Below are 15,092 nucleotides of genomic sequence, written 5' to 3'. Positions count from 1 at the left end.
GCCTAGAGACCATAAAGTTTTCTTTCCCACTTCAGACAAGTCAATAACTGTAAGATTTAATAGCCTAAAGATAAAATGGTTCAATATTAACCAGAAAATGCTTGACTAAGGTAACTCTTTAATACCAGATTATGAGGCCATTTGAATTTTTTTCTCCAACAATTGTCTATAGCAATGGAACTCTTTATTTGATAAGTGAGGAAGTGAGTGTTTATCCTAGCTTGTGTTTTGATTTGGGGTGGGGGGGAACCCACTATAAAATACAGGTATCATACGTGTAAATGGCTTAGACTCCTGTATGTGCCATTGTTCTGAATACTATACTTGTAATGAAGTGGTTAAACAATCCTCTTCGGGCTTACAGGCACCAGGCTAATGCATAATGTTTTGCCACAAGAAGTCTCAGGGTACCTATGTTTCTGCACAATTTACAATTTCCTGCCACGAGAACTTAAAATGCCACAGAGCACAGATTCTACAGAGTGAATGCAGACCCAGACACAGAACATTTTAGCATCACTCCATTGCTACTTAGATTCTGCTCAGGGTAATGAAAGAAACAAGGCCTGCAGAAGAAATCTGGTAAGAGCTCATTCACTCAAATAAACGACATTTTGAGTCAGACTATGATTTAAATAAGTTGTTTGAAGTAAGAGGTGAACATCCTGGCACTGATAATTGGGGTCAAAAATTTGGACTGCTAGAATTTTTGCTCCAACCACACCCGTGTAGGTTAAGGATAGGACTTCATCATTAGTAATCAGTGAGGAGAAATAGAAGAATGCTGGCTTATCTGTTAACAGTAAGTACTCTTTAAAAGTTCTGTATATATTTCTTCTTTAGGAGTGTGGATTTCATCCTCCACGACATTTTTTGTGATCTTAAGAAGGACTTGAATTAAATAAACCAATCAAGATTCCAGTGCCCAGAAAGGGCAAGTCCAGGCACACAGAATGTACCTCTGTCCCCCTATCATTGTTTGTAAGGGAATCAAGATGAATATAATTTACTAAAAACATCTCAAACAATAAGACTGCATATTTCAAAGATCAATCTGAAATCATTCATAGCCACTGAAAAGAGGAATGAGCAGGCATTTCTGTCTCCTGGGCTGCGGAGTCCTCAGGTGCTGTCTTTCCACACTCCTCCGATTCCTCTCCCTACTTATCACAAATAACCATGGCAGTGCCTTTTCTTAACCTTCTTATTCACCCTCGTGTTAGTTCTCATGTCTTGTCACTTTCTGACTTGTAGGAAGAAAAAAAAAAAAACCTAACTCCCTGATTGTAGAAGGGAGCAGACATGCTCCACAGGCACTTTTTTTTCCCTTTCTGCTTTTCTTGTGATTGCAGTCACAAGCCCCTTCCCCATAAGAAGCTGTTTTCCTAGTGCTTGGAGGTGTCATGCTTTAAGATCATGCTGTATATTTGCTTCAGGAAGTTTGGTACTGACACCTCCTTCATTTCTAGTGTCATTTGGAGGTGTCCTTAAGGAAGGAGAATGTTACTGTTGAAGGACTTTAGGATTAGAGTGGTAAACATATCCTTTAATTTCACAGGTTGCTCCAATTCCTTTGGATCAATGAGAAATTATGTAAAGCAACCAGCATCCTATAAAGGCAACTCAAATCTGAAAACAAGAGCCGCGTATCAATTAATAGGGAAATGTAAAATATTTATTTTGAAGACATTTAAAAAAAGATGGGGGGGCGCCTGGGTGGCGCAGTCGGTTAAGTGTCCGACTTCAGCCAGGTCACGATCTCGCGGTCCGTGAGTTCGAGCCCCGCGTCAGGCTCTGGGCTGACAGCTTGGAGCCTGGAGCCTCTTTCCGATTCTGTGTCTCCCTTTCTCTCTGCCCCTCCCCCGTTCATGCTCTGTCTCTCTCTGTCCCAAAAATAAATAAAAAAACGTTGAAAAAAAAATTAAAAAAAAAAAAAAAAAGAAAAGATGGGGTATGTCCCCTGTTTTGGAAACTTTCAGTGATCCTAGATACCATTTAGGGCAATTCACAGGCAGGATAGCATTACAAGCTATCAGAGGAATGCCCTTCAGTGTGTGTGCTATCTCCCTATGCTTATTATTCTCACCATTGGCTTTTCTGACGTCTCCACCAGGCATCCTTATCACCTATCACAGTCGACCTCACACTGAGGTTCATACCTGGTGGCAGTGCCATCCGCCTGGGCACCTGATAGAAATGTTTGGTCACATTTTTGTTGTAATGACTGGACAATGCTACTGGCATTTAGTGGGAGGAGGCCAGGGATGCTAAGTACCCAGCAAGATATGTGACAACATGCACAGCTGTCTGCCCAGAATGTCAGTAGCACCCCCATTAACAAACACTGGGCCTCTGGAATTAGCACCCCAGTTTTGGGTTGACTAAGCTGGCTCTTGACTTTGAGACTGGTTATTAATCCTGGATTCTTACAGTATGCTTCAGGTCTTCATCAGTGATTGGGCTGTTCTCTTCCTCATTTGGCTTCATCCTGAGAGGGGAGGAGTATTGCACAAAGAGAAATTTCACAAATGTGTTTGTCTTCATTTACCCTATTCCCTTATGTTGGGAAGCTGACACTGAGAAGCTTTAGGCAGGTTGGTAGATACTTGTTTGCCCAGATGTCTCCAGCTACAAAAGCGAAAACTCACTAGGCAAAGAAAAGGAAAATGAATGTTACAATCATTTTTTATTGCTGTTAAAATGCCTCCAAAGAGAAGAGAAAGTGAAACATCAATGCTGACTGATGTTACAGGATATAAATGTTGACTAAGGTGCTTAAGAATGCAATGTTTATATAAAGGACAGGGATGCCTGGGTGGCTCACTTGGTTCAGCATCCAACTTTGACTCAGGTCATGATCTCACGGTTTGTGGGTTCGAGCCCCTCATCCATCTCTGTGCTGTCAGCTCAGAGCTTGGGGCCTATTTCAGATCCTGTGTCTCCCTCTGTCTGCCCCTCCCCTCTTGCTCTTTCTCTCTCTTGCTCTCTCAAAAAAAAAAAAAAAAAGAAAGAAAGAAAAAAGGACATACGGAAAAGATTCCTGACTGATGAGACAACTGTTTTATCTTTTCATAAAGGATCAAATCACTTGCAGGAGATGAAGAGGAATGGCAATAAAGTGTCCAAGTGATGATTCCAAGAATAGCAGGAAAGAATGTAAAAAGTAAAGTTTGATCAATTTCAAGGTTCTGGTCCAAGATAATGGTGTAGGAAGATCCAGAACTACTTTCCTCCTACAAACACCAAATCTATAGCTGTATATGGAACAATTTGCTTTGGGGGGGAAAAAAAAACCAAACTGAAAAAAAACTAGTGAAGCAGCCCCTTCATATCAGGCACATGAGAAGGAAACCATATAGAAGTAGATAGGAAAGGCTGAGACACAGTCTCACCATAAACCTCACCCCTGGTGTGGTGACCTACAATCGGGAAAGAACTCAAAACCTGGAGCTTCTCCTTGAGCAAAAAGGATTTGTTCCTCACTTTGGGCACCCTGACTTTGAAGATGGGCACCTGAGAGATGAGTCCCCAAAACATGTGGCTGTGAAGAAGAAAAGTCCTGAACCATGGAGGATGGGAGAGGTAGAGACCAGAAATTGACAGAAGTAGCAACCAAATTTACCTCTGTCAGTTAATTAAATACTTGAGTTTATTGCCATCTTCTGATCTACATGTGGAAAGTCTTATTTCTTTTTAGGTTAAAAAGATAAACCAAAAAAACCTACTCAATTTTTATCCATTTCATAAAATAAAAATAAGGTTTTTGATAAGGTTTATATCTACTTTAATAGAGTTCCAGATCAATATTTCAAAAAATTAATTAGAAGGTTATGATATAAGCAAATCTGACTTAAAACTATTGCAAACCTATCATTATTACACCCTATTATCTAGATTTTTACTGAAACAATGTGTCATGCCAAATATCTGAAATCATGTCTGTAATTATCTCCAGAAATGATTTGGCATAGCAATTTCTGGGAAAAAAAAAATTGAACTATTTCCTTTTAATCTCTCCATTGGATTTTTTAAAATGAAGTGCTAAAAGTCTTGGGAGTGAATAACAAGTTATTTTATTTGAGTTTTTAAAGTTACATCTTGGAATGTTTTCAAAACCAAGACTCGTAACCTATTGTCAGGATAAGATAATAGGAAACTTTGCAAATGTCAAGGCAAAGGTCACATTTGGCACATTCTCCAGGTCTGATCAGCAGGCACTTTCTAATTTTTGTTGTCCCCAACTTAAGCCCTAACACTCCTAGGATAGTTTGAAGATACGATGGCAAATTATATACTTCAGTTGGTTGCAATATGCTGCAGTTTTATTTTTTGATGTGTTCTCACATTCCTCATACTGTTATTTATAATTACATCTGGCCCACCAAATGTAAGCTCCATTAGATTTTTATCTCTGTATCTCTAGTGTCTAGAAATGGGCCTTGCCTAATAGTAGGTGCTCAATAAATGCTTATTGAAGAGATGAATAAGTTAATGGTTCATTTTCTTAATTATTTCATACTGCAAGTCTAGAGATAGAGATTACTGGAAGAATTTGGGCCAAACTAAATTTTCATGTGTACACTCCTCAGAGTCAACTAATGCCAAAGTATCAAGCATTCTGAACACTCTTGAGTACTGTGGGAAAAGGGCTAAAACATTTAACTATGCCCATGACCTCAGTTTCTTAGATAGTTTGCTTTGAAATAAAGGGATGTTGTAGAGTTCTTATTATATAGAAAACAGGGTCTATATTATACCATTTAATAAATCATCATTTATGATAAATGTCTGCAAGGCAACACACTTAAATTTTAATAACGTTACATTTATGAAAACTGGAATGGTGGAAATATACCTTTCCAAAAATTCAGGATAAAGCAACCATGTCTGAGGTTGTTTGTGGCCCTAAAATTACTCATGTGTCCTTTAATTTGCTGGGAAGATGGCAGACTGACATAGGAAGAAGTGTTCTGAAATAAGTCACCAGGATGGCTGGGCACTTTACTGTCTGCTTGTTTCAATAGGTATTCCCAGTTGGAAGTGATTGATGCTTTGAGTGACCTCTCTGTTCCACTGGAGTCTGTTTTTGTCTTAGAAGCAGGGGTGAACCATTTCTGCCTTCTGCTTACTTTTTCCTGCTTATTTCCTTAGTCAGGCTTGGGGTTCTCTGTGTGCAGCTTTATAGTGATGTCTTTCCTCTAGTAAGTACTTGCTTTCTCTCTGGTGAGCTGTTTCCTCTCCATTCATTTTCATCTACTATGACTACTGTATTATCTTTGTCCCAAGTGATTCATAGTATGATTGTTCTTTAAAAAAAATCACTTCATAGTACTTTTCTTATTTTCAGCTTGCTTGTTAAAAGCTTTTGAAGTTGGTTATTTTCCTAGGCTTTCACTGATGTGGATTTTTTCTGGAAACATCTGTTAGTATAAATTATGCTAGACTTTTTTTTTTTTTTTTTGCCATTTGAGTACCGGAATTCACTGCTACAGGAAAGATAGGATTAGAAGGAGCTTTATATCATTCATGCTTGGATTGAAATGTATTGAAATATATTTTGAACCTATTTGTATTTGAACCAAAATGTATTCTGAAATTAATACTTTGTAATAAATGGGCAGTGGTTGCCCCATTTTTTTGGTAGGTAACATACAAAATATGTTCAAAAAGCATGGCTATGGTATTGTAGAGATTGTCAATAAATAATTGGTGTGCTATTCTTGCATAGGGGCCATGCTGATATGCTCTGTATCATTCGAATTTTAGTATATGTGCTGCTGAAGTGAGCACAGGATTGTCAATAAAGGATACTGACAATGGAACCTCCAGCCCTATAACCCAATACTTTTGCTTCAAACACACATACCTAGTTCCTGCTATCCATAATTGCAAAACCACATTGTCCTTAACTAATCAGATTGACCTGTATGTCTCCCTTCACCCTGCCTCTTGACATCTTAGTCATTAGAACACAAATACCACACATGAAATCACTTCTCCAAGAGCTCTCACTAACCACCCTATCTTAAATGCATAAGCTTAATTGGCCTTCTAACCTATTGTCTTGTGATAGATAATTGTCTTGAGCCATCAATAAGTTACTATTTTCTAGAAATCAAGAGTTAGTTTATGCTTCTTAATAGTCCAAAGTGTCATGTATTTCCTTGGGATGTTTTCTTTTTTTGTTTTGGCAATCAGTAAATACTTGGTGATTTTTTTAAAGGTAATTTATTTTGAGAGAGAGAGAAACAGAGAGCATGAGCGGGGGAGGGACAGACAAGGAGAGACAGAATACCAAGCAGGCTTCACACTGTGAGTGTAGAGCCGATTTGGGGCTCAAATTCATGAATCGTGAGATCATGACCTGAGCCGAAAACAAGAATCTGATGCTTAACTGCCTGAGCCACCCAAGCTCCCCAATATTTGGTTATTTTTAAGCCTCCAATTGAACTAGACATCTCATGCTGTCTGTAAAGCAGTAGGTTAAAGGAGTAATGTGTTTTTGCTAATGGCACATGACTGTCTTTGTTGGTTGACTAATAGTCACTTTGGTGGTGACTGAGAGGTGCAGAGAAGCTTCTGCTAAGAAGCTAGAGAAAGGAGATACACAGTCCAGAGGAGCACAACCATTTCACAACTGTAGTTTTGTAGAGAGTTTACTCTTACTTGTGGGAAGCTTCATATTCGTGCTGACTGGAGAAGAGCTAGCAATTCCTATTTTACAAACACAATCTAGCCTCAAACCTATACACTGAGGTTTCTCCAGTCTCTAGATGACCTGGCATTCTAGTCATTGCTGTGTTATTGAGGGAAAAATAAGCAGGCTTTGGCATGGTGAACCCAACCTTCAACAGTTAGGAAGTCAGTGGAGAAACAATTTTCAGGGTCTACATCCAATTCATTACAGAAAATATTTACCGTAGTTCATTTGTTAGATTTTTCCCTTTAGAAATGATTTTTGGTTTCCATGATGACTGGATAGATTTTATTTATTAGCCAACATAATGAGCTGGTAGCTTGTTACAGAGAGCTACTTATATTAGCTATGTATTGTTGGGTAAGTTGCTTCTCTAATGATCAGGAACTTTATTTGGAAGGTGGACTTTTGGAAAATGTCAAGAAGAACTGGTGAATTGCAAGTGGAAAGGAGAGGGAATTACAACTTTTGCTTTCACTGAACAAGATGAAAGGAGGCAGATACTGCATACCTGACTGATGATGATAGACAATAATGGCGCCCCCCCCACACACACAAAAGGACAAAGAATTAGAGAATTGAAGGTAACATGGGGCTGCTTGGTAAGAGAAAGGAAGGCATAATGTTAAAAAACTTATTAGTGGCGTTGCCCTCCCCATCTACAAGCTAAAGTATTCACATTGGGTTCAAAGCCCTAGAGTCCTTTGTGTTCCATTTGATCATGTGCTATATTTTCCTTCGAAGTGATGTCCTCAGCACTCTCCCTCTATATTCTTTCCCAAGGTGATCTTACTTCCATTATATCAGTTATTGTTTATTAACTACCCCAAATTTACATTTTCTACCAAAACCTCTATTTGAAACTGCTCACCTATATATCCAGTTGTCTTGTCAGCAACTTCACTTTGATGCCTTATAGGAGTATCAAACCAAAAAATGTAAAACTCATTCTATTATTTTCTGCTTGATAAATCTACTTCTTTTCTAGTGTTCTCCATCTCTAGAATATACCCTGTACTTCGTCCATGCCAGGGATTGTTCCTCCCCCTCCTTTGACATTTGGTCAAGCCAGATACCCTGATTTATTTTCATTCTCTCTCATTACCTTTCACGTATAGGGTAAGCTGACCTCCTAAATATTTCTGAATGTATCCTTTTGCTCCATCTCTGCTATCAGCATAATTCAAGCCATTATGATCATCTTTCACGTGAACAGCTAACTGGTCTCACCGTATCATTCTTTTCCCATTCCAATCCATATTGCAAATAGAAGCCACAGTGAGATTGAGAGACAGATCCTATTAAATTTGTCCCTGCTTAAAATTTGTTGATAGCATTTCATTTTTTAAAGATCTGCATATTCTTTTAATGAGAGCCACAAAAATGGTGGGCAATCACCTCTTGCCAGCCTTGTCTCATACCAGTCTTTCTTTCCCTCCCTGTATTACAGCCTCACTGCTCTTCCTTTCTGGTTCCCTAAATGTATCAAGTTCCTTCCCATATTAGAATCTGTACATGCTTCTTTATTTGGAATACTCCAAGGATTTTCTACTTCTATTCTGTTGTCACCTTAATTCAGACAGCTTCAAATGAGGACATCCTTGATGCTATGGATTGAATTGTGTCCCCCTAAAATTCATATGTTGAAGCCCTAACACCCAGTGTGATGGTAGTTGGAGACAGGGCCTTTGAGAGGTAATTATGTCTAGATAAGATTATAAGAATAAGGCCCTCATGATGGAGTTAAGTCCTATATAAGAGAGATAGCAGAGAGTGTTCTGTTTCTCTGCCCATCTCCCTCTCTGTATCTGTTTCTCTCTCTGCCATGTGAAGACACAGCAAGAAGGCAGCTGTCTACAAGTCAGGCAGCGAGAAATTACCCAGAAACCAATACTACTGACACCCTGATCTTCAGCTTGCAGCCTACAGAATTGTGAAAAAATAAATTCCTATTGTGTAAGCCACCTATTCTATATTATTTAGTTTTGGCAGCCTGAGCTAATACACTTGAGTAGCCACAAACTAGTTAGGGTTCCCTTTTATACATTCTCAGCGTCTTTGTACTTTTGTCTTTGTCTTCTCTATTGAATTTTAAGCTTGGTGAGGCCAGAGACAGGTTTTATTTTTCAACACTGTTCTATTTCCAGTCCCCAACACAGTGTTTGGCATATAAAAAACAATATGTTAAATGACATTTGTATGAAATATACAATTAGTGTACTTCCTTACAAAAGATAAGACTTCTATCTTGGTCTAAATTTTTTAAATAAAACCTCATCACAAAAAGGTATCCTTTCCTAGAGTCCTTTGTTTTCATAGATGGTTTCTTCTGTTTGATGCCACAACAATAATTTTAGCAAACAGACTAAGAAACCTGGCAGTGAGGGTTGGGTTACTGAAACCAAAAATCTTCATCAGGGCTCTTGTTCCTAGGAAAAATGACAGAAGGTGCCAGGGTTTAGTTTTCTCTAGGGTTTTACCTCCACGTTTTTATTTCTGCTTTGACACTTTCTTTGACCTTTATGTATAAGGTCTTTAAGGTGAAGGGTGGTATCTTTGGTATTCAGGTAATGATAATATCCAGCTCCATGTTTTGTGGACTATCATTATACCATTGGTCATCCCTTGCTTGTGAGTTTATCTAATAAGTTTACTAAAATGAGGCCAAGTTAACTCATTCTTAAAATTGTTAAAATTGTTCTTTTTAGAAAGATGGTTAAGGAGCCCAAAGTCCAGGTGTTGTTCAATGGACCTCAACATACCTTTGGAAAATTTATGGAAAAGAGCAGGGATGCTATAGCTTGACTGAAGATGACAAAATTTCTGACCAAGAGTGAGTTATCCTTTCTCCATTCTCTTTAGGAAATCTTTGACCTCTCATATAGAAATGTTACAACTGAGGAAGGATTATATACTCTCCATACTTAGAGCTCAACTTAAGTTGTCCTGTCAAGGCTTTGATATATGTATGTATATACATACATACATATATATATGTGTGTATATACATACATACATATATATGTGTGTATATACATACATACATATATATATGTGTGTATATACATACATACATATATACACACATATATATATGTATGTATATACACACATATATATATGTATATCTTAGTTTATTAATGTTGCTGTAGTGAATTACCACAAACTTAGTGGTTTAAAGGAACACAAACATACTACCTTAAATTTCCTGATATCAGAAATCCAAAACAAGACTTACAGGTATAAAAATCAAGGTGTCAGCAGTGTTGGATTCATTGTGGAGTCTCCAGGAGAGAATCTGTGTTCATCTTCCAGAGGCTGCATGCATTCCTGGGCTTGTAGCCACTGCCTCCACCTTCAAAATGTACCATTTTGTCTTCTCCTTCCATCATCATCTACCCCTTTCTGATCCTGGCCCTTTTGTCTCCCTCTTAATAAGGACTTTTGGCATTCTGTTGAGTTTACCTGGATAATCCAAGATAATGGTAATCTTCCTACCTCGAAGTCCTTAACTGAATTCTATCTGCAAAGAGGCCCTTTGCCATGTATTTTAACCTATTCAAAAGTTTGGGGATTAGTACATGAACATCTCTGCAGAGAAGGAAAGGAGGTGTTATTCTGTTTATCGTGGCAAAATAGATCTAACAACTTCATATTTCTAAAAGTGCCAGTTAGGATTTAACTCAAGAAGCAAAAGTTACATCATGCCTTTTCCTCTTGGTGCTTTACTGAAGGTCTCAATTTTCCCACATAATAATGCCATCATCAGCTGCTTATTATCAGTCTCTTCAGTTAGACACCTATGTTTGCTCAGATGAGAAGGGTAATTATTTGTTAGCTTAAGTTAGATCACTGATATGATGGAAACTACCTATGAACCTGTAAAGAGAATTAAGAGTTTTTTTTTTTTTTTTTTTTTTTTTTTTTTGAGATTGGGGCACCTGGGTGGCTCAGTCAGTTAAGCGTCAGACTTCAGCTCAGGTTGTGATCTCACGGTTTGTGAGTTTGAGCCCCATGTCGGACTTTGTGCTGACAGATCAGAATCTGGAGCCTGCTTCAGATTCTGTGTCTCCCTCTCTCTGCCCCTCCCCAGCTTGTGCACGCTCTCTCTCTCTTTAAAAATTAAAATAAATTTAAAAATGTGACATTGTGCATTCTGTACTTATATTTGAAATTTAGGTGTATTATAACTAAAAAAACAATGTAAATTAGAAGGAAGTAAATGTAATCCAACTCAGCCTTCAAAACACATCCTAAATATTAGCTCTTTCATGAAATCAGTGCCAACTTCCCTGGGTGGAACTAGGTACTGCTCCCACCTTGCTGTGATAGCATGATGTGCATGACTCCATTGTAGCATTGACTACATTGATGTGTTGGTCTGTTTACGTGACTGTCTCCCAAGCTACCTGCAAGATACTCAAGGGCAAGGACTCTGTCCTGTTTTTCCTAGTGGTAATGCTGCCTAGAACAGTGTCTAACGTATACCTAGTGTATTGCTGATAGTTTGTGAGGCAATGAATTCTTTTGCAAAGAAGGATGCATCAGAAGCAGTATTTCTCAGCACAAAGCATATTTCAATACATGATCAGGACAGGTGCACAGGTACAGATTCAAGAGTATTGATAAAGAAAAGTATGCCTTCAGAGAAATATGATGGGTTATAAGCCTTTGAGTGAAAACTTAAAATACTATATTAGTTGAGTAGAAACTAGATCCAAATAATTGGAAATACATAGTTCTATAACTAGGTTTGGATGATCTGGATCTAACAAATTTATCCCACCAAGAATGTTTAAACTCAATCATAATTGCTTTCAGTTTACTTTTAAAATACCATGTCTTTAATTTCTTTAAGCTTTATAGATGTATAGCTGATATATAAAGATTGCATGTATTTAATGTGTACATTTTGATGAGTATGGACATATACATATAATATCCCCATAATCAAGGTATTAAACATATCTATAACCTCCCCAAATGTCCTTGTGTTCTTGTATGGGTGTGTATTTTAATGGTAAGAATACTTAACATGAAATCTAGTCTTTTAACGTATTTTAAAGTATATGATACCATATTCTTAACTATAGGCACTATGTTATACAGGGTCTCTAGAACTTCCTCATGTTTCGTGATTGAAACTTTGTACCCATTGAGCAACAACTTCCCACATCCCCCTTCCCCAGCCCGGTGGCAACCACCATTCTGCTTCTATGAGTTTGACTATCTCAGATACCTGATATGTTACCATATATAGTATATGTCTTTTTGTTACTGGCTTACTTTGCTTAGCATAATACCTTCCAGGTTTATTCATGTTAGTGCATATGACTGAATTTCCTTTTTAAAGACTGAATAATATTTAATTGTATGCATATACCACATTTTCTGTATCTACTAATCTGTTGATGGACATTTAGGTTTTTTCTGTATATTGGCTATTGTGAATAATGCTGCACTGAACATGGGGCACAGATATCTCTTTGAGATTCTAATTTCATTTCTATTTAATAACTGCTTTCACTGCTTGGTTATTTAGCAGTTATCACACGGTTTCTTTAAACTCTGCTTCTTAGAGGTGTGAGCACCAAAAAAGCCTTTGTTATAGGTAGGGGTCCCTGAAGTCCCAGAATCTGGGTAATGGGGTGTGAGGGTCTTCAGCCACTATATTTTTAATAACTCTCCAGATCACCCTAGCAGATACTTTCTCGAACTCCTGAGAATATCATAGTGATTTCCAATACTGATTCAGTATCCGAATCACTTGTGGTGCTTTAGAAAAACAAGAATCAAGGAACCCACCTGAGATTCTTATATAGGAAGTCTAGAGAAGGGTTTGATTAACTTTGAAAAGTCTCATGGGGAATTGGATTTGCAGCCACTGTTGGAAACATATGGCTAAGTTTCAGCATTGGGTGACTGTTGTTCAACTGAGTGATTGAGAGGAGAGGACAGTATGAAGAAGCAGGTCTGAAATGGGGGGTATTAAAGCTATCATCCTCACAAAACTGTTTCCCACTTGTCAACTGAATCCTTGGTGTATCCAATGCCAGTACGTCTTTCAAGATGATGATTAAATGAAATAATGAATAAAATGAAACTAGAACAGTTATTCCAAAAAATAGGTACTAAATTACTATTGGTTTACCTCCTGTTGTTGTTGTTGTTGTTAACTCATGTCTGGAAGGTGTAATAGGCTCTTCTGTGAGGGCAATGTTTTCTCCTGAAGGATAAGGGTCCTTATGCTTATTACATTTGTATTTTGTCACAAGTAGGAGGGGTCAAGTGAGTTACTATAATAAAGTGAGAGAGAGAGAAAGAGTGTGTGTGTATTATATGTACATGGTGATAACCATATGTAAATAGGCACAGAGATACACATATAACCATCCATCTACCTATTTGGCATTTCACTGCATTATTGTCAGCAGTCATTGGGAATTTCTTGGGGAATGATTCAGAAGTGATCAAATGGAAATGATACTCAAATTTTTCTCTTAAGGAAAAAAAAATTAAAGCATTTTTTTGTTAAATATTTATTTTTGAGGGGCAGAAGGGCAGAGAGAGAAAGAGCAAGCAAGCGCAAGCGAGCAGGGGGGTGGGGAGACAAGGGATGCAAAGTGGGCTCCACAGGTCTTGAACTCACGAACCATGAGAGCATGACATGAGCACAAGTTGGACGCTTAAGCGGCTGAGCCACCCAGGTGTTCCCCCGCCAAACAAAAAAAGCCATTCTTGTCATTTTCTCATAACTTATTAATCTAGGGGGAAAGCAACCATAAAAGGCATATTCAGAAAGCTAGTTGGAATATATTAGTTTTTCTTTCTCTAGGTCATTTTTTAAAACTTGGAAAAGAGCAAGATCTTGTGAGGCAGAAAATGAGAGGAAGAGATTTTTCTGTTTTTGTCTTTGGTCTCTTTAACTGTTCTCACGATGCTTCAGAGGCTCCTCTTCTCCCATCTACCCCTAAAACATTGCTGTTCCCAGGTCTTGATACACCCCATCCATTCTTCTTGGGTGGTGTAATTCACTCAAATTTTGCTTAAAATGATGTATTTAATGACTCAAGATTTACGTATTCACCTTGGGGGCATGTATGTATCCCAAACTTAGCATGTGTACAACTGACCTGAATATACATGTATCAAAATGGGCTCTATTTCCTGTATTTTCCAGCTCTGTAGATTGCACTTTTGTGTTTTCAATTACCCAAAGCAATAAACATGAAACCTTCCTAGCCAACTCCTGATCCTCATTTCTCACACCGAAGACCCATATTTTCTACTTGCTTATTAATTAAGGAATTTGAAACTGTCCATTCTCTTTTCTCCTTTCCCTTCCCTATCGCCTTAGTTTACACTCACAACATCTCATGTGGAATACTACAAGAATAAGTTTGATTCTTTCCACCTCCAGGATTGCAGTCTATCCTCTCGATTGATGGATGTGATTTTCCTGAAACCTAGATCTCATCATGAGATTCTCCTGCACTGTCTCCCCAAACTTCAATTACTTTCCATTGTCCATACCTTTAAGTCCTTAATTTGTCATATGGAATCCTACAAGTTTTGGTCTCTTGGTTTACACCACTGCAGACTTTTCCTCAATACTCACTGAACCTAAAACTCTAGTATTCTAAACTCTGTATATCCTCAAATACCTGAGGCTGTTTCATGTTTCCATACCACTGTGCATCCATTGGCTGCCTTAGCTTGTAGTGCTGTTCTGCCTTTCCCTCACTGCTGATGAACACCTTCTTATCTTCCAGAATCACTTCACACTATTCAGTGACAAAAAAGAATGAAATTTTATCATTTACAAGAACACGGATGGAACTAGAGTGTATTATGCTAAGTGAAATAATTCAGAGAAAGACAAATACCATGTTTTCATTCATGTGGAATTTAAGAAACACAACAGATGAACATAAGGAAAGGGAAGGAAAATCAGATAAAAACACAGAGGGAGGCAAACCATAAGAGACTTAAATGCAGAGAAAAAACTGGGTTGCTGGAGGGGTGTGTGTGTGTGTGGGATGGGTTAAATGGGTGACTAAGGAGGGCGCTTTTTGGGATGAGCACTGTGTATCATATATAAGAGATGAATTACTGGGTTCTACTCCTGAAACCAAGACTACATTGTATGTTAACTAACTTGAATTTAAAAAAAAATCACTTCATGGTCAGCTTCATTAAGGATTTGTTAAGACCCCATTCTCCAGCGGAATTGAGTAATTCCATCTTTGTGCTCATGCTTATACCACATTTTTTCCCCAAAAGTGATGGACCATATGAGTGTAGTGGAGATGCTGTGTGTTGTCACATCTCGGTGTTCTGATTGAGTATACGTATGATTCTCCTTTAATATCCTGATCTAGAACTGTGTATCTCC

General features: G+C 38.0%; 1 protein-coding gene and 1 non-coding gene across 7 annotated transcripts in view; one reads left to right on the top strand and one right to left on the bottom strand.

The window, feature by feature from the left end:
* Positions 1-15,092, top strand: part of DLG2 (discs large MAGUK scaffold protein 2) — a 2,113,447-nt gene that overhangs the window by 762,408 nt on the left and 1,335,947 nt on the right. The window lies entirely within an intron of this gene.
* On the bottom strand, positions 5,688-5,790 carry LOC132662614 (U6 spliceosomal RNA). Its single transcript, XR_009602634.1, has one exon. It is a non-coding gene; the product is annotated as a U6 spliceosomal RNA (small nuclear RNA).

Source organism: Panthera onca, chromosome D1, assembly GCF_046562875.1.
Source record: "Panthera onca isolate mPanOnc1 chromosome D1, mPanOnc1 haplotype 2, whole genome shotgun sequence".
Classification (NCBI taxonomy): domain Eukaryota; kingdom Metazoa; phylum Chordata; class Mammalia; order Carnivora; family Felidae; genus Panthera; species Panthera onca.
The sequence above is the reverse complement of the archived record's forward strand: the minus strand, read 5'-3'. Positions and strand labels throughout refer to the sequence as shown.